The 21,540-nt window shown below is 39.3% G+C and overlaps 1 protein-coding gene across 1 annotated transcript in view; it reads right to left on the reverse strand.

The window, feature by feature from the left end:
- Positions 1–606: 606 nt before the first annotated feature.
- The window catches only part of LOC124621945 (nischarin), a 72,265-nt gene continuing 51,331 nt past the window's right edge, over positions 607–21,540 (reverse strand). The window contains exon 6 of the mRNA XM_047147459.1: positions 607–1,484. The gene's annotated coding sequence lies outside the window, so the exon portion shown is untranslated. The remainder of the gene's footprint in view (positions 1,485–21,540) is intronic.

Raw genomic sequence — 21,540 nt, forward strand, 5'->3', positions numbered from 1 at the left:
CACACCAATGTAATATCTGCATACTCCTTACTGCTCTTCTGTATATACACTATTGTATAACCACAAGAGAATGAACCAATTCAGTTTAGAACAAATTACCACATTTATAATATGCATTACCTTTTCCCCCTTAATACTATGAAATAATTTTATTTGTTGACCATTATCATGATGGATAATATTAAATCTTTCCAAATTTTTTATAATTCAGCTGGGGAAAAAACTGAAGCAAGCAAGCTTAGACAAGAACAATTATATTCTTTTATTGAATTTTGAAATCATCAAAATTATTGCCTTTAATATTTTGATGATTATTGGGAAATGTGAATCACACAATGTGCAAAATAAGTTACAAAAATTAACATTTTCAAAATACATTTCATTTAAATATTTCTCTCTCTCTCTCTCTCTCTCTCTCTCTCTCTCTCTCTCTCTCATTCTCTCTCTCCCTCTCTCTCTCTGTCTCTCTCTCTCTGCCCCCCCCCCACCCTCCCTCCCGTCCTCCCGCCACCTCTGACTTATATATATATATATATAGATTTTCTCATTTGTTCACTATTATTTACAAGTATACTGTTGAAATATCACAGAATATTTTATATGTAATTTGATTTTCCAAACTTACTGTATATTTAATTTGATACACAGATCACATAGCAAAGCTGTAAGTTTTGTATCAATGTACAAAATTTTATAAACATATGTAAGCATACATTCATTCATCGCAATATAAACACAGAAGCACATAACATTCGGCAAAATATAACGCTCTGTTGGTTCTAAACATTAAAACTGGCCTCATTATTTATAAAAGTTACTTACTAAAAGAAAACATTACACCATTACTCACACTGAAGGTAAAGTGCAAATGAGTGCTGGGACAGAGATGATTGTCATTGTAGCCTTAGTACTTCCCAGCCTATTTTCAAATTCCATGATAATGAAAGACACCTTTCTGTATTATTCCAACATAATCAAATAATTGATATAATGTACAAAATTATGTAGGATTACTGGCTACAAAATGTGCCCTTATAATCTTGACATTTAATACAAAACAACTGAAAAGTGAATTCCAAAGTTACAGTTATCTCTTCCTCTTTTGTGTGTCCTACTCACTTGCAACTCTAACTACAATGTAAGTGGTTTCACAGTGGTTCACCATTAATTGTAAGACATATTTTGTGATTTTTGTGCTAATGGAAATTATTTGCCTTTCATGGCTTGTGTAATTTAATCACATGATATCCTGATATTCACACAGTACCTTTTTCCCATAAAATTGAATGAAACACAATGCAACAACACCACTTGTTCTATGAACCAGAAACAGTATGTCACCAACATCTGATCCAACAACTTGAATGTGAAAAGCTTACAGTACTGTATCGCTGTTGCTGCCTTCAACCAATACAGAAAATATAAATTTTAAATTGTAACAACTGTGATGAGCAGCAAGCACTGGTATGTTCTGAATGCGGAACCTGTGAACAAAAAATTATATTCATGTGCCAAAAGCTCTTGCTAACATTTTTCTTGTAGACTTTAACTACAATCAAGTTACATTTTACAGTTTATTTCAGCTTGGAGTGTCAAATAACTTTTCAGTGAATATGACGAAAGTAAGTTTTGTAATAAAACCAAGGCATAAAGTCATACACTGTATGTTAGCACTCCCTCAGATATTTCTTTTCAGTTCATTACTCATATTAGTTGGTATTTGTTCTTGTAATCTGCCAGAGGAGCACAAAGAAAGCTGACTTCTAGATGAGGTTTCAGGTCATCTTGAGATGATACAATGAATCAGCTCCAACAATGGAGCATCATTCTCTGTAAGTGGGTAATGTCAAGAAAGAGCAGACTGTTTTGATGCCTATAAAGAGTTTGATCTATAAATAAACATTCTGCAGTAAAGCAGTCAGAGTAATCAAAAGAGAAGAAAGTTGTCAATGGTCTGAGTCAGGAATTGAGGAACCAACTGAAATCAGCACCCAGTGTTTCACTGCTTTCAAAATAAATACAAAAGACAAAACAAGAAAACAATCAACCAAAAAACAAGAACAAATGACAGACACAGCAATAACTGTCATGCTGAAGGACAGTTACTAAGAAATTCATAAAAAACAACAATCCCTTTCACATACAAAATACTGATGTCCAATTAACAAGTGGAAAAGAATTGGTATTTAGTTTGTCAGCTTCAGTGACAATGACAAGAATTCAGATGATTTAGAAGCGTCAGGATGCCAAATATATCCAGGTGGGGTGATTGCACAGAAACCTAAGTGATTCAACTGCAGCAAAGAAAAGTCTAATACAGTTGAAACATCAACATCAGTCTAAGTGAGCATTTATGTGATTTTGTCATAAACATTGAATCTTAAAACTCTTAACATATTCAGTGTATTTTAAATCATCATAATGTACATCAGTCCTTAAAGTTATTGTCTAGAATGTGATAAAGAGTGCCAACAACAGTAAGCTAACACTAAGATGACAAAAGTCTTGAGTAGCGATATATGTGTATATGGATGGCAGTACCTAAGAAGGTTTAGAAAGGTAGTGCTTTGGCAGAGATGTCGTTTGTACTTAGGTAATTCAAGTGAAAAGGTTTTCGATGTGATTATGGCCATATGATGGGAAATAACAGACTTTGAACATGGAATGGTAATTGCAGCTACACACATTGGACATTCCACTTTGGAAATCGCTAGGGAATGCAATATTCTGAGATCCATCCACAGTGTCAAAGTGTGCTGAGAATACCAAATTTCAGGCATTATCTCTCACCATAGGTAATGCAGTGGCCGACGTCCTTCACTTAATGACCAAGAGCAGCGGCATTTGCGTAGAGTTATCAGTGCTAACAGACAAGTGATACTGCATGAAACAACCACAGAAATCAATGTGGGGCATTTGGTGTTAGAGGGCTAGGGCAGCAGATGACTAATGTGAGTACCTTTGGTAACATAACGACATTGACTGCAGTGCCTCTCCTGGGCTCATGACTATATTGCTTGGACCCTAGACAACTGGAAAAGCATGGCCTGGTCAGATCAGTAACAATTTTAGTTGGTAAGTGCTGATGTTAGGGTTTAAGTGAGGTGCAGGCTCCACAAAACCATGGATCTAAGTTGTCCACAAGGTACTGTGTAAGCTGGTGGTGGCTCCATAATGGTGTCAGCTGTGTTTACAGAGAATGGACTGGGTCCTCAGCTCCCACTGAACCAATCATACAATAGAAATGGTTATGTTAGGCTAGTTGGAAACAATCTGCGACCATTCATGGACTTCATGTTCCCAAACAATGGAATTTTTATGGATAACAAAATCATTCATGATTGGTTTGAAGAACATTCTGGACAATTCAAGAGAATGATTTGGCCACCCAGATCTCCCGACATGAATCCCACGAACATTTAAGGGACATAATCAAGAGGTCATTTCATGCATAGAATCTTGCTTCAGCAACACTTGCATAATTATGGATGGCTACAGAGGCAGCATGGCTCAGTATTTACACAGGATGACTTGCTGGGCCTATGCCATGTTAAGTTTCGGCACCATACCAGGCAAAATGAGGTCCAGTGCAATATTAGGAGGTATCTGACGACTTTTGCCACTTCAGTGTATTACGACAGACTAAGGCAGAACTATCCAACTTGTTATTATACCAATCATGATGCTAATATAAATTTTTGCTTCTTTTATGATCTCCTATTATTAGAAATACGTTAATGCATATTATGCATTACTATTGTTCAAAAATTTCTTCTCAATAGCTTGCATTTTGCTTCTCTTCCTTCATTTCATTACACAGTGATACAGATAATAAAAGGGAGAGAGAAAAGCAAAGTCCAAGCTAGTGAGATGCAATTCTTGAAAAATAGTATTGGAATTACAAAGATGCACATATTAATGATCAGGAAATTAGTGGAGGAGGATAGGACAGAGGAACCAACAATTAGATGTTATGGACTTGTTAAGCAAATAGAGGAGAAGAGGATGTCCCAAAAGAGAAAAGGAAGGAAAAAAGACCAAGAGGTAAATGGTTGAAAGGAGTGAAAAAGTGCATTTGATATAGAGGAGAAGACTGGATTGAGGTGGAGACAGTGATGGTGGAAAGGCAGAAGACAATGGAGAGGCTTGATTCCAGACAGACTGGCCAGTGACTGTAAACTGTACAAGAAGAAGAAGAAGAAGAAGAAGAAGAAGATGATGATGATGAACAATAATGCATATGCTATACAAATAAAAAATCATGAAATTATTATTCATGAAGTATTTCACTAAGTTTTTTGTTCACAACATAATTTACAGTCTGCTGTTGACAATAGTACTGTCACATCAAAACCACAACCAAGTGCAAAGCCAGAGTCATTAATGAAGTTCAACACTTAGAACTGGAAGCTCATTTATTACAAACATTAGTGTACTGCCAGAACACAACTGATCTACACAGAGAGTATAGCTATTTATACAAACATCAATATTCCACAATATACAAATTTTACAAACAAGAGATTTTTCAAGAATTTTCCAGAAGAAGTACTAAATAAAAAATAATTCCTGGTGGTCGAGTTTGAACTGGAAACCTGTAGCATGCCAGCCAGTGGTGCTAGCAACTATTTTCCACAGTAAGTACAACAACTCTTGGTTCCGTCTTCTGGAGAAAAAACAACCAGCTATTTCAGAAGTTCTCATTGGTGCTCATTACAACGTCCTGGATCTAGATCTTACAATGATCCTCTGTATGGCAGATCTCATGCATCCTCGCATTCTGGTAGTGTTGTTACATCCTCTTCACTACACTGAGGCAGCCCTGCCTGTCAAAGCTACACGATTGTCGAGTGGGTCTTCAATTTCTTGAACCTAAATTTATGCTTCTTAACTCTAGTAGGGCACGATAAGGAGTCCTGTCTTCCTGGTAAATACGATATGGCCAAAAGTACTGCTTTAGTAACATTTTCAGAAGTCCCACTTGCTGCACAGGCGTATGGACCAAGTCTCTCAGGGTGTCCAGGGTTCGTATGCAAGCGAACTGCTTTGTTTCTTCAGCCCTGTTGATGAGTCATCCTGAGGACAGCACAGTTGAAACGGGAACAGTATATCCACAGTCTTTCAGGCCTCACGACGGTGTAGCAGAAAGAACTGTGTGAAATCTGCAGTGCTTTGCTGTGTAGAATGCAAATCTCATGATGGGTAGTATCATATTCCAGTTTGTCTGTTCAACCTCAACATACATTAAAAGCATATTTACCACTGGCTTGCTAAAGCGTTCTGTGAGGCCATTCATCTGTGGACGGTAGGCAGTAGTGGTTCTGTGGCTGATGTCCCAACATGAAATTACTTATGATACTGGTCTTGACTAGAAAACTTTTTCATGATTACACATCACAACAGATGGTGCTCCGTGCTTCAAAACCACATCTTCTACAAGGCATTTCATAATTTTCAGAGCTCCAGCAGTTGGCACAGCTTTGGCAAAAGTACAGCATACGAGTTAGCCAATGTAGACTATTATCCATCAATTTTCTTTTGACAACTTTGGAAATTGCCCCCCACCCCCCCTCAAAAGAAGCCAACTTCAGTTCAGTGGAATAAGATTGGTACCTGGTGACACAAAGTTATTGGCATTCTTTACAGTGGCTCACCTGGCACTAACAGATTGGTTGAAAAGTGGAAATTTGTGGTAAGTTCTATGGGACCAAACTGCTGAGGTCATCAGTCCCTGAACTTACACACTACTTAATCTAACTTAAACTAACTTATGCTAAGGACAATACACACACCTATTCCCGAGGGAGGACTCAAACGTCAGACAGAGGGAGGGAGTCATGTGAACCGCTACAAGACGCCTCAGACAGCGTGGCTACCCCGCCCAACAGATTGTTTGAGACAATATGGTCTAGAGACTTCACAAATCCCAGATGACCAGATGTTGGACGAATCAAGGAAATACTTCAGGAGCACTGGCCATAGATAAGCTGGCATGACAAACAACCATTCCACCCAACCAAATCATAGTTCCTCTTATACACATCAAATCGTAGTTCCTCTTATACAATGTTCTGTTTATTAATTAGATCCTTCTTTGGTAAGTTTTTCATTCTTCAAGGCTTCTACAGCTTTCAGCAATACTGGGGCTTCACTTTTTTCAGCAGCAATGTCGTCTAATGCAGCAATGACTGAGATTTCTTCTACACTGCTGTTTTCTGCCATAGGACCCTGTGTTTACATCTGTTTTTTGCATACAATTGTGTTGTCATACTCCTGAAGCCTTAGTGCCCATCATGCCAGTCTACCTGGCAGATCCTTCAGGCCAGTCAGCCAGCATAGGGAATGGTTTGGTGAATAAATACAGTCAGAACCTGTTGGTGGATTAAATAGCTGCAAGGCATTCTTTCTCAATTGTAGAGTAGTTCATCTTGGGCTTGCAGAGTAATCTGGAAGCATAAGATATCACACTTTCAGCATCTTCCTGATTGTAACATATCACTTTGGTGAAGTGATGTGTTGTACAGAATTTACAAAAATGAAGATTGATGATTGCTACCATAAAAGATTGATTTAAGTACCGAATTTAGCATAAAATGCGATTCACAAGTTTTGTTTCTTTCTGTGCATGTAATCTGGAGTTGGATGGACACAATGTATCTGCAAGCCATGTTGATGACAGCACTCTTCTTACTACACTTTGTAGTATCCATCAGTTGGTGGTTTATTCCATGTTGTTGGATCCTGCCATGGAAGGGCAATGTAAGTGACAATCAGTGACATCACTGATATCTAGGAGAGACTTACAGAACAATATGTCAGCTGTTACTCGAGAGAGAATGAACATTAATTACTATCTATTGAAACTGTATTGAGTGCATGTACTGATACAGTCATTCGTCATAGAGTACTGTATGATGTGTTCAGCTATTGTAGTGAATCATTCAATATACTGATAAAAGGAAGAAGGCCTCTATGTCACTCTCCTGAGACAGTTTTTCAGCTTCCAGTCGCGTAGAAATCGCAGGAAGAGATGAAGGCTACATTAACAAAGATGTACACGGTTATTCCAACATCGCAGTTTGAACACAAGCAGTCTGAATTATTAATTAATAGTGACTCGAAGTTTATCCATGAATATATCACATAGCACAGCATGCAAAATAACACCTCATATGCTAGATCTGGAGATAATGTTGGCGCTTCTTTAAGGACAATGAAGGATTTCTCTTGTGCTTTATTCCAGGAAATTTGGTGTCTCTCTGCAGTATTTCTTGCAAGAGAAAATTTCTTGGTACAGAAATCCTTTATAAATTGCCAATAGAACAAGCAAATTCCAAAGAAACTTCTCACGTCACAAATATGCCGTGGAGTCACAAAATCTGTTAACTCCTTAATTTTCTCTGGATCAGGCCAGACTTCAATGCAGTTCACTATTTCTTGGGCAGCAGAGAGGCCCATTTCTGACTTCCGATGGAGGCCTGCAGTCTGAACACACTTTAACACATTTCTTAGGTGGCTCAGATACTCTTCAAGCATCTTCGAAAAAACGATATTGTTGTCCCGTTAGCACAGTCACGTCATCCATTTAATGTGTCAAAGCAGGCTGTCTATCATATATTCAAGGGTGACTGAAGTGTTACATAGTCCAAATGGCATATCTTTGAACTCATGAAGGTTGGCAGGAGTTATGGAGGTATTCTTCTCCCAGTCAGCCTCAATTTGCCAGTAACCTGCTCCATGTCCATAGCTGAGAAATATGATGCTCCCTCTGAACAGTCGAGGATGAGATCAATACATGGAAATGGATAGTTGTCTTTCTTCATGGTCTGTTGAGCCATTGCAGGGTCTACACATGGATAAAAAAAAAATTCCTGGGTTTTTCCCTGATTTCCCAGTTAAAAATACATGTTCTCCTGCGTGAAAATACACCTTTTCCATGTTAAGTGACAGTATACTTTTCTTCGTAACTGTAAAACTTCTCAATCCTTTGAATGGTTATGGTTTTATGCACTGGTGTAGAACTTCCTTGCACTTGAGAAAACAAAACTCAAGAAAAAAAACACATTTTGGAAAGATCTTTAATGTGCACCAACATGTACACTACATATTTTCGTATTACGAAAGTATAAATTCAAATTCCACCAAACACTGCATGTTACTTTCCGAAGCATTGAAATCAAGACTGCAATGCACTTTTTTAAGCCAGTCATAACTCAAGTCACGTGCTCTCGCCAGCTGATGACAGCGGATATTCAAAACATAGGACACATGATGTAGGCAGCCAATAGCAACATTACTGTTAAGCAGTGGGAATACACAAATAGTAAAAGTTAATGGTTTAAATTAATATACATAGCGCTGCTACAAGAAAAAAAAGTTTCACATATAATATTGGTCTCTAAGATTAATAAGCTGCAAGAGAAGCTAAGCTTTCACATATAATGTTGATCTTTTTTGGTGTGTTACATTTAAGATAAATCACAAATTTACCAGTAAATTTTTTAACAAAAACATAAATGTCTGATCTTCTGGGCTTGAAATTCTTCTAAATGGTCATCCTCAAAGAGTTGATTTTTAAATGAGAGTCAAAAGCTCTGTGATTTAAAAAATCCATTGTACATTCTCACCCATAGTTCATCTTGCATAAAAGGAAATTTACTTTGAAAGCAACGCTTCTCAAACAACCATTCACAATATTTTCCTGCGACTTGTTAGAAACAGGTTCATTTCAGCAGTTGTCAGAGAGCGCCAGGTAATAGGCATCACCGAGCTTGCACAGCTACAATGACGCAGGAAGCCTGTTGTTCATACCTGTAAAAATGGCTCTGAGCACTATGGGACTTAACTTCTGAGGTCATCGGTCCCGTAGAACTTAGAACTACTTAAATCTAACTAACCTAAGGACATCACACACATCCATGCCCGAGGCAGGATTCGAACCTGCGACCGTAGCGGTCGCGCGGTTCCAGACTGTAGTGCCTAGAACCACTCGGCCATCCCAGCCAGCTACCTGTAAAACACTAAAAGATCTTACATTTTGTCAAAAAAGAAACAAGACATTAGAGGATACTCCAAGAGCATCAGAATTTCGAGAACCATACTAAAATGCATAATTTGGCTTAAAGTGCATAGTCATAGTCCAGATTTGGGGGTAAATTTTCTTGGAGTACCTGGACTGTATTATCTCGTGTTGGTTCTCTATTATGGCATAATGCCACATGTTCTAGAAGATGAAAACGTGCACTTGAAATGCAGTGAACAGTTGAAACTAGCCACTAGCATGGAACTAAGCACTTCGTTTCAAATAAATTGACTGCCTCAGTGGCAAAGATTAATAAAAGCCAAATTTCTTTAGCAAACTGACAAAAATAACTTCATTGTTCTACAAGGCAATTAATGCTTGACTGTCAGAAAGTTGAAAATAGCTTGACTGTCAGAAAGTTGGAAATAAAATAAAATCTGAAACTAATAACATATTTTAGTCTTCCATAATTACGTGAGTGTATTTTAATTCACTTGATAGCTCCTGGCCACAGACATCTGTTTTGTTTTCATTTGATGTGAGCGCAATAAATGAAGAGGAAACAGCAAAATCACTAAACATAAACACGGGTCACGTGGAAACTACCCACCTCCCCAACAACAACTCAGACTGCTCTGTGCATCAGCCCCGGATCTACGATATTTCCGGACCGCGGCAATACTAAATGGTGGCTTTTATTTCTAGATGCAACGGGGATTCCCCTGGCAGACTCATTATGTACACTATACATGCATACAAAAATCAACTTATGATTCATTCGGAAATCAACCTAGAATGTGTTAAAAAACCAACAGGGATGCGTTTCAAAATAATATGAACAATCGATAGACCAACATGCGCTGGATGGTAGGTTTTTTTCCCTCAAGAATATGAATTTGGCGCTCCCCCCTTACCAGAAATTGCTGCCCGGGGAAGATACCCCTGTTAGCCCCCCACCCCCCTACATCTGGGCCTGTTGTGCATGAGTGAATCTGGCAGCTTGGGAGCACCAGTAAAATTTTTACGGGTAGTATGGCTGCTTGCTGCTACTGCTTATAAAGCTAACATCCACACTTCTGTAGCTTGAAGCAGGAGAAGGTACTACTCACACGCAACTCAACTGCGCACGTGTACTAGCTCACTTGCAACTGCTCAAACAAATCTAATGTAAACAATTGTGATGTCACACTCATCGGAGGCAATTTGTTTTTATGAAGTACTGCGTAGTCTTCCTAGAGTGTTTGACACATTTTGCTCTTGGCAGATGCTTGTATGAGCACTGTGATTTGTTGTATGTGGTGCATTTTCTTTGCAACTAAAGTTTTATTTTCGTCCCCCCACCCCCCTCTCGTTCATGTTTTATTGCTGCAGTATTATTCTGCAGTAGCGAGATACAATAATATTCTTTGTTAAGAGTACTGGTTCTCACCAGTCAAAATTACAAAAATTTAACTGCAAACTAAAACAATGAGAAGTTCCCAGAATTCTAAAAAACTCCCGGGTTTTTTTCCGGTTTTCTTCTGGATGAAAAAATTCTCAGGTTTTTCCTGGATCTCCTGGTTGTCCCGGGTCGTATACACCCTGCATTGGTAATTGATGCAGGAATGCCACGTGCCATCCTCCTCCTCCCCAACGATCACAGGAGATAATCAAGGACTCTCTGAAGTTTTAACGATGTCATCTTGTAGCAGCTTATTCAATTCCTCCTGGATAATCCATCGTTAAAACATCCAAAAATTGATGCGGAGTGACTATTACTTGCTGACATTGCTCCTCCCTATGTATATTCCTTTAGGGATTAGTTGTGACAACCAGTGATACAAAGTTCTCCTTGTCAATCCACGATGCTTATGATCGTCACTGGCATGTACCTTTCTTTTGTGAGCCTGAGCAGCTTTTTGCTGTCAACTGGAAGCTTCACAGTTTAAATGTGCATCTCAACTGATGATTGGAACTTGTCTCATTGATGTTATCCCTATCATCATCTTCAATGGCAAGCAACCACCCAGAGCAACCTTTGTTATGTGTGCTTGCTGGAATAACTTCGTCAATCTGGAGCCCTGATCATCCACAGTCTATGATTTATTTGTGATGTTCACAAGAAGTCACACCAGAAAATAACTTTATGACTAAATTCTGTTGAAACAACAAATTCAAAAACTGAAGGGCAGTGTTCTGTCATTGACAGTTATTCTTGAAATACATGTTCCTGTCAGCTGACATGTTTCCCTCTGCAATCTTCAGCGCAATCACTTTGGTCTTCTTTTTAGCTTATGATGATGAGCAGCCCCCATTCAACTACCACCCAGACTGGTTGGCCACTGATAATGATGACAGCATTTCCTGTCATCTTGGTAATGTCATTCAAGGAGGATTTTCATCTGTAGCGGTCTCACCTCCTTACGTAGTCATGTTGCTTAGTTTTCCTGAATTCAACAGCTAGGTGAGCAGGTGTGTCAATGGGAAATGGTTATCACCTGTCGTGGAGCAACCGCATCCAGGGTTCAACAGTTAGCTTCATCCCACATGTCAACTACAATCATTTAAAGCTGGCGCATGAAAAGTACTCTTGTGACAGTTGGTGTTCTGCAATGCAATAGTCATCGAACACTTGTCTTCTCCCTGAAACAGTATACTATGTGTCCTCCAAATGTCTCTTTGCCTGCAGGGCACTGTACTAGCCAGAGATATTGATTATACTGGCTTTGGCTGGATGCCGGGTTGTTGTTTGACTGTTGCAGCATAAGTTCAAGTTGGACAAGTCCGTTTATATGGTGCACTCGACTAGTGGCATAGATTATGCCCAAGATTGATATACCTCTTCTTCATGATCCTCCTATAATATATCTCCTATCATATGGGGTTGACGTCCATGGCTTCTATCATTTGTGTACTTTGTCCAACCATTCTGGTTGCCATAAACTGCTGTATCTCTTCTGTTACTATGTGACATATGAGAGAGGTCTTCCGCAATTGCTATAGGGATCAAATTGGAGGGTGTTCATACTTCTTACAGCAAACTATTTTCTGTTGCACTTCCTCGAAGTGCTGACACCACGTGATGAATTCTCTTGACGATGTGAGATCCTTTATAAGAAGAGCTTGGTACATGTCTTTTGAGACTCCTTTCACCAAAAGTAAAATTTTGTCAGCTTCTGTCATACTCAGATTCACAATGTCGCAGAGAACCAAAGATTCTGTACATATGACTGTGTCATTTCACCAAGACAATGGGCCCTGTTCTCCAATTTTTCATCTGTTAAGCGGACAGAGCATAACTTAATCATAGCTAACACTTGGTTCAAGAATCATGAAAGAAGGTTGTACACATGGAAGAACCTTGGAGATACTAGAAGGTATCAGATAGATTATATAATGGTAAGACAGAGATTTAAGAACCAGGTTTTAAATTGTAAGACATTTCCAGGGGCAGATGTGGACTCTGACCACAATCTATTGGTTATGAACTTTAGATTAAAACTGAAGAAACTGCAAAAAGGTGGGAATTTAAGGAGATGGGACCTGGATAAACTGAAAGGACCAGAGGTTGTACAGAGTTTGAGGGAGAGCATAAGGGAACAATTGACAGGAATGGGGGAAAGAAATACAGTAGAAGAAGAATGGGAAACTTTGAGTGATGAAATAGTGAAGGTAACAGAGGATCAAGTAGGTAAAAAGACGAGGGCTAATAGAAATCCTTGGGTAACGGAAGAGATATTGAATTTAATTGATGAAAGGAGAAACTATAAAAATGCAGCAAATGAAGCAGGCAAAAAGCAATACAAACGTCTCAAAAATGAGATCGACAGGAAGTGCAAAATGGCTAAGCAGGGATGGCTAGAGGACAAATGTAAGGATGTAGAGGCGCATATCACTAGGGGTAAGATAGATATTGCCTACAGAAAAATTAAAGAGACCTTTGGAGAAAAGAGAACCACTTGCATGAATATCAAGAGCTCAGATGGAAACCCAGTTCTAAGCAAAGAAGGGAAAGCAGAAAGGTGGAAGGAGTATATAGAGGGTTTATACAGGGGCGATGTTCTTGAGGACAATATCATGGAAATTGAAGAGGATGCAGATGAAGATGAAATGGGAGATATGATACTGCGTGAAGAGTTTAACAGAGCACTGAAAGACCTAAGTCAAAACAAGGCCCCGGGAGTAGACAACATTCCATTAGAACTATTGACAGCCTTGGGAGAGCCAGTCCTGACAAAACTCTACCATCCGGTGAGTAAGATGTATGAGACAGGCGAAATTCCCTCAGACTTCAAGAAGAGTATAATAATTCCAATCCCAAAGAAAGCAGGTGTTGACAGATGTGAATATTACTGCACTATCAGTTTAATAACTCACAGCTGCAAAATACTAACGTGAATTCTTTACAGACGAATGGAAAAACTGGTAGAAGCTGACCTCGGGGAAGATCAGTTTGGATTCCGTAGAAATGTTGGAACACGTGAGGCAATACTGACCCTACGGCTTACCTTAGAAGAAAGATTTAGGAAAGTCAACCCTACGTTTCTAGCATTTGTAGACTTAGAGAAAGCTTTTGAAAATGTTGACTGGAGTACTCTCTTTCAAATTCTGAAGGTGGCAAGGATAAAATACAGAGAACGAAAGGCTATTTACAATTTGTACAGAAACCAGATGGCAGTTATAAGAGTCGAGGGGCAAGAAAGGGAAGCAGTGGTTGGGAAGGGAGTGAGACAGGGTTGTAGCCTCTCCCCGATGCTATTCAATCTGTATATTGAGCAAGCAGTAAATGAAACAACAGAAAAGATTGGAGTAGGTATTAAAATCCATTGAGAAGAAATAAAAACTTTGAGGTTCGCCGATGACATTGTAATTTTGGCAGGGACAGCAAAGGACTTGGAAGAGCAGTTGAACGGAATGGACAGTGTCTTGAAAGGAGGGTATAAGATGAACATCAACAAAAGCAAAACGAGGATAATGGAATGTAGTCGAATTAAGTTGGGTGATGCTGAGGGAATTAGATTAGGAAATGAGACGCTTGAAGTAGTAAAGGAGTTTTGCTATTTGGGGAGCAAAATAACAGATGATGGTCGAAGTACAAAAGATATAAAATGTAGACTGGCAATGGCAAGGAAAGCGTTTCTGAAGAAGAGAAATTTGTTAACATCGAGTACTGAATTAAGTGCCAGGAAGTCGTTTCTGAAAGTATATGTATGGAGTGTAGCCGTGTATGGAAGTGAAACATGGACGATAAATAGCTTAGACAAGAAGAGAATAGAAGCTTTCGAAATGTGGTGCTACAGAAGAATGCTGAAGATTAGATGGGTAGATCACATAAATAATGAGGAGGTATTGAATAGAATTGGGAAGAAGAGGAGTTTGTGGCACAACTTGACTAGAAGAAGGGACCGATTGGTAGGACATGTTCTGAGGCATCAAGGGATCACCAATTTAGTACTGGAGGGCAGCGTGGAGGGTAAAAATCATAGAGGGAGACCAAGAGATGAATACACTAAGCAGATTCAGAAGGATGTAGGTTGCAGTAGGTACTGGGAGATGAAGAAGCTTGCACAGGATAGAGTAGTATGGAGAGCTGCATCAAACCAGTCTCAGGACTGAAGACCACAACAACAACAAGCGGACTTGTCGTCCATTGTCACGAAAAAGTCTCTCTTCAATTTGGCCTGACATTTTTTACAGCTACTGAGCTTGTCTTCACTGTTCTTGAACCATTGCTGGGCTTTGCCGTCCAAGAAAAAGAACACAATTGCCAAACACATCATGTTATCCCACGTGTTGTATGTAACAACTCGGTCAAATCCTTTCAGACATTTTGTCAGGTCTGACCAGTGTCTCCAGAAAAATACTGATGACTGCCTGATGTGCAGCTGACTTACTGCTGAACTGGAATCCATTGTTATCCTGAATACACAGACCCTGAGAATGATGTATTACTCATATTCCAGTCCCTGTATAGGTAAGCAATGGTTATTACATTTGGAGCCATGGAGGTGTACGTGTTTTAAGGTACACAGCATCTCCATGAAACAATCTCATATTGAAACTACAATCAAGTCCAAATCCCAAGGAAAGGCCATCAATGCAATACAGCACTTAGAGCTGAAAGCATGTTTACCACTAATAATAATGTGCAGCCAGAACTGAACTGATCCACAGGATAGAGAGTGCACCTGATTGTACAAACAATGAATATTCCAGAATATACTAACATTACAGAAATGATAAATACAAAATACTAAATAATTACTAGTAGTTGGGTTTGAACTGGCGAAGCACAGCATGCCAGCCAGCAATGCTAACCATTATGTCACACTGCATGTGCCATAGCTCGTGATATTATGAATACTATTGTAAGTTTTAATGTGGGCAGTACATAGCAGCTGCTTCAAATAAGTTTTCAATGCAATAATATGGAAGGGATGGATGCTACTCACTCATCACATTGAGGAAATGTTGAATCACATACTGACAGAATGAAAAAGAATATTACAAATATTCAGCTGTTGGACAAAGTCTTTCGTCACAATTAGAAAACAAACAAACAAATGTAAACACTTACACAACACACGCACGCTGTGATCAGTCAGCTCACTGAGGACAACAGTCACCACAGATTTTTTATTTTGTGTGTGTGTGTGTGTGTGTGTGTGTGTGTGTGTGTGTGGGCGCACGCGCGCGCACACACACTCGCATGCATACGTGGTTTCTAGGTCTGAAGAAAGACTTTGTCTGAAAGCCGAACATTTCTAGTATTCGTTTTCACTGTGCCTGTCTGACTCAATGCCTCCTTTACTTGGTGAGTAGCATCCATCCTTTCCTTACTATTCTATTCCAGCCTGGACTTTCTGAAATGTGGGCCCTATGGCAGTCGTGGAAGACCACCACGACCTCCCATCTCTCATACGCCAGATAGTGAGGGAAGAGATAAAGCAGTTTATGGCACCCAGAAATATTGGACTGAGTACAAGAGAGACAGCAGCCTCAAACTTTAACCCCGTACAACAGGTATTTAATTCTTATCATAATCAGGTATAGATGACTATGTACCATGATACAAATGCAACTGAGCTGAAGATCGCAAATGGAAGATATGTCCAGCTGATAGAACTATGGACTGAAAGAATAACTATCAATAACATAACGCAGTCTTTCAAATTTGTCAGTTTAGCAGAATATAACCATAATGTTATTCTCACATGGGACTTCTTGCTGCCATCACAAGCAATCACAGACTGTGGAACATCAGAGCTTCAGACTGACGAAGCTATTCTGACAAACACACATAACAAAGATAGGACTGGGTCATTGTTTGCCACTGAAAATGTTATCATCATACCACCACCTTACCACGCAAGGGAGGAAGCTAATATCAAATTGGCAATAGGATCTGACCTGACCACGAAACAACATCAACGAGTGACAGTCAATCTGCATCAGTTTTCAGATTCTTTCAAATACAGAGTGGAGAAAAGACAGACCTAGAGGCCCATGGTAAAACACCATACCAACACTGGGGATCATCCATCAATTACCAGTGCTCAGAAATGGTGCCACTGGCTGAACAATGGATAATCTAAGAGGAATTGGAGAAGATGCTGCAAGATGATGTCACTGAACCCCATGGACTCCTTGGTCATCTTCTGTGGTCGTCATGGAGAAGAACGATGGCACATGGCATTTCTGTATTGACCACCAATGTCCACCACTTGCCATGCACTGATGACACCACATACTGCTTGAAAGGAGCAAAGTTTTGCTCAGCTATGGGCAGGCTACTAGTAAATCAAAGTCAATGAGGCAGCCTGGAAAAGACTACCTTCATAACTCCTGACGGCCTCTCCAAATTAAAGTTATGCCATTTCAGCTGTGTAACACTCCAGCCACCTTTGAACATATGATCAACAACATGCTAGACACCTCAAATGGACAATGTAGCTATGCTATCTGGGTGACATTGTCCTTTTCTTTTGTATGTCCATCCTTTTGGCAGGAGGTCTCTGGGACGACAGCCGTTTACTATCGAGACAAAATAAAACACCTACAGCTGGCCTTATGATTTTATTTTATTTTGTTGCTACCACTTCAACCATCATGGTTGCAGTACTGACACATTATCTGCATATCCAGTAATGCTGGTGTTGGTGTGTTATGTATGGGGCTCACATCAACCTGTACCACATCAAAAACTGCCTGAAGATGACACACTGAAGTGTTGAAACTGGTAGCAACAAAATAAAATAAAATCATAAGGACAGCTGTAGGTGTTTCATTTTGTCACGATTGTCCTTTTCTTTCTTAAAGCATCCAAGCTAACTGACAAAGGTGTTGAAGTGTGTCCAGACTACAAGTCACTGCCAGAATTAAAAAAAAAACACCTCTACATCACACAAGAATTAAAAAACTTGGTGCACTTCGTGAATAGCAATGAAGTCCATCCCGATTCAGAGAAAATGAGAGCAGTCACAAATTTTCTGATTCCTTGCCACACTCGTGATGTGCGAAGTTTTGTCGTAATGTATTCATACTAGAGAAAATAAGAGCAGTCACAGATTTCCCAAAACTTTGACACATTTGTGACGTGAGAAGTTTTCATGTAATGTGCTCATACTACCAGTGATTCATAAATGATTTCTGCGTCAAGGCATGAACCTCATACGAATTACTTCTGGGAGAGAGAAATTTTTCCTAGAATGAGCCACAAGACAGATCCTTCCTTGTCCTTAAAGAGATGCTTACATCATCCGCAGTTCGATAATGGTATGACAAGAATGCCAATACAGAAATTCCAACTGATGCTACTGCTTTTGGAATAAGGGCAGTCCTGGTGCCTATTCAGGAAGGTGCTGAAAATGTAATAGCTTATGCTTCCAGAGTAATCTCCATGTTTGAGATGAACTGTTCTAGAAACGGGAAAGAGTGCCTTGCAGTTGTTTTGGCCATCAAAAATTGCCAGCATTATTTATTTGGCAAACCATTCATCGTTGTGATGGACCACCATTCTCTGTCCTAGATGACTAACATGAAAGATTTATTGGATTGACCAGAGAGGCTTCAGATGTACAACGTTACAATCGTATACAAAAGTGGACATAAGCACAAGTACATTGACTGCCTTTCAAGGTCTCCTTTGGAAGAACACGCCAGTGTGGATGAAATATCAGGCAGCACTGCATTAAATGACATTGCTGTAGAACAGAGGGAAGATCCAGCATTGCTGAAAACCATAGGAGCCTTGAAGGATGAGGAATTGGCCAAAGGAGAATTCCATTTACTAAACAGAACATTGTGTATTAGGAACTATGATATGATGGGGCAGAAATAATTGCTCTTCATGCCATTTCATCTACAGCCAGTAATCCCAAAGTATTTCCATTACACTCAAAAACCTAGTCACCTGTGATTCATGAAGATTCTAGACCAAATCAAACAAGGGTATGACTGGCTATGTCTCAACAGATGCACTGACACTATGTGAGCTGTTGTAAGGAATGATAATGACAGAAGCATGTGCCGCAGTTATCTCGGTGGCAACAGATACCAATCCTATCTACAGAAGGATCATTCCACTGTACTAGAATTGACATCTTTGGGAGGTTCCCAAAGTCAACAAACAAGAATCGACTACCTGTGCAGGGTGCTGAAGCTCCAGAAATTGCACAGTTTCTTGTAGGAGACATTTTTTTGATGAACTGAGACCCCTGTGCAATGACCTCTCATTGTTGAAAATTTTCTAATTAAGACTAGTATCCATATTAATTTCATATTGTGACATCACCCACAGGATGACAAATGATTATCACCCACAAATTAATGGCCTCACAGAATGATTTAATAAGACTCTGACAGATATGATCTCAATGTATATTGTCAGACGGACTGATTAAGATCAAGACACTAAGGGCTTCACATTCTTCTTTCAGCTCCACAGTTGCAGGGCCAAAAGGACAATCAATACTCTGTTTCTGTCTTGCCTGGATGATTCTCAAGATGACTATTTGCAACACCTCATTACCAGGATCGAAGAAGCAAGACAGCTGGCTCACAATAGGACCCTAGGTGCCCAGGAGAGGGACAGAGAGAGCTACAATGCTATGCATCGACCAGTGAGATACAGCCCAGATGACTTGATTTGGATTTTTATACTTGGGCGAAAAATAGGACTATCGGAAAAGTTACTAAAGCACTACTTTGGGTCACACTATATCTTTCATTTGTCTGACATCATGTATAAAGTCAAGAATTATGAACCTTCATGAAGTCAAAGTTGCACAAAGATTGTCCATGTCCTTTCTATGAAGACCTACTACCATCAAAAGGTGCAGATCAATGATGGGAGGTTCAAGGAAGCTGAAGATCTTAACGATCACAAAGATTTGATGGAAGCAACTGCCTTCAGTGCTCATCATAGTGAAGAAGATGCAATTGCATGATCAAAACGCAAAGATTCGCCAGCCCTGCCATACAGAGGAACACTGACAAGATCCTAGATCCACGATGCTGTAGTTTGTTCCAATGAGAATTTCTGAAACAGCAGGCAGCTGGCTGGCATTTTACAGATCACCAGCTCAAAGCAGACTACCAGGAATTATTTGTCATTTCATATTTATCATTTCTGGAATGTTCTTGAAATATTTTATGATGTTTGTATCATCTGGAATATTCGATATTTATATAAATATCAACATTCTGTTTGTATAAATAGCAGCACTCTACATCCATGATTTCAGTTCTGTTCTGGAGTACACTGGTGTCGATAATAAACATACTTTCAGTTCCAAGCATTACACTTGTCTGACAAACCTACATTCAGATTTGGATTTGATTGTGGTTTCAACATTACAATATAACACGCTCCACACAGTGCCAGTGAACTATTTATGCAGGCCATAGAGAAATGATTTCACAATCGTGAAAAATTAAGTAAATAATTTTTTGATATAGAAACTTTGGCTAGGCTGCAGTCACCTAAGCAGCTTTCCCTGTTCATCATGTTTATATCGCATAACTTGTACTGAGATAATAACAATCCCACAAGACATTTATCCTGATCCAACTGTCATTAGCAATATTGAAAGAAAACAGCATCAGCTAGGGTTGTTCAACAGTAATTTCCTGCCAGACTGGGAAGATACATGGTCAAAAATAAAAATTAACAAGCATAAATCCAAAATTATTAATGATTAGTCAAGTATTGACTGATCAAACCATCGACAATTACAGAACTCGGTTACAAACAATTAAGTGGAATGACATCTTGCTTTAAGTGCGAATTTTAAGCATGCATTTACAGTATTTAATAATGTATTTGTAAACATTTTAAAAATCTGTTACCCTAAGGTATTGAAACGAAGGCTCCTCAATCAACTGTAAATGTCACTTCATGCCTATGCATAAATCACAACCACCCTACATTGATTTACAATCTTAAGTATTTCTTGTGACAAATATAAAAACAGTGATGCAGGAAAACAAAATACATAGATTTAAAAAGTAACAATATAATGTAAAGGAAAGTTACTACTCACCATATAGCAGAGATGCTGAGTTGCTGACAGCCACAACAAAAAGACTGTCACATATAAGCTTTTGGCCAGCAAGGCCTTTGTCAGAAATAGATGACAGACACACACATACTCACACAAACGGAACTCACACACACGACTGCAGTCTCTGGCAGCTGCAGCCATGTGTGTACGGGTTGCATTACATGAGTGCATTTGTGTGTGTGTGTGTGTGTGTGTGTGTGTCTGTGTGTGTCGTGTTGGCTAAAAGCTTATTTGTGACAGTCGTTTTGTTGTGACTATCTGCAACTCAGCATCTCCACTATATGGTGAGTACCACCGTTCCTTTTCATAATATCATTACATTCCATCCTGGGTTTTCCATTGTTTGATAGCTTTAAAAAGAAAAAAAAAAACAAGGCAGAAATTAGATTAGCTAAGTGTAAGGCTAATGATGATTGCATGGACAACTGCAACAAGAACTTTAAAACTGTGTGGAATATTTTGAGAATGAAGTTTTCACTCTGCAGCAAACTGTGCAGTGATATGTAACTTCCTGGAAGATTAAAACTGTGTGCCAGACTGAGACTAGAACTTGCGATCTTTGCCTTTTGTGAGCAAATGGTCAATCAACTGGGCTATGCAAGCATGACTCATGATCTGTCCTTGCAGCTTTACAGATGACGTACTGGTAGAAGTAAAGCTGTGAGCATGGGTCGTGGTTTGTGCTTGAGTAATTCACTTGGTACAGCACTTGCCTACGAAAGGCAAAGGTTCCAAGTTTGAGTCTCATCCAGTACACAGTTTTAATGTGTGGAATGTTGGTAAGGCTGAACTGGATAGAAATAAGAACTGTAAAAATGTTTCAGATAATGTTAATCTAATTAAATCTAACAGCAAGAAAGGGAAGACAGAAACAGATTTTTGTAGGCACATCTTCTGTCTGAGAAAAAGGCAATCTCAACAAGAGCTAAACTCAGGCACTATGATACAGTGTTCAAAATCAAATGCCTGTACACA

Source organism: Schistocerca americana, chromosome 7 (genome assembly GCF_021461395.2).
Source record: "Schistocerca americana isolate TAMUIC-IGC-003095 chromosome 7, iqSchAmer2.1, whole genome shotgun sequence".
NCBI lineage: Eukaryota > Metazoa > Arthropoda > Insecta > Orthoptera > Acrididae > Schistocerca > Schistocerca americana.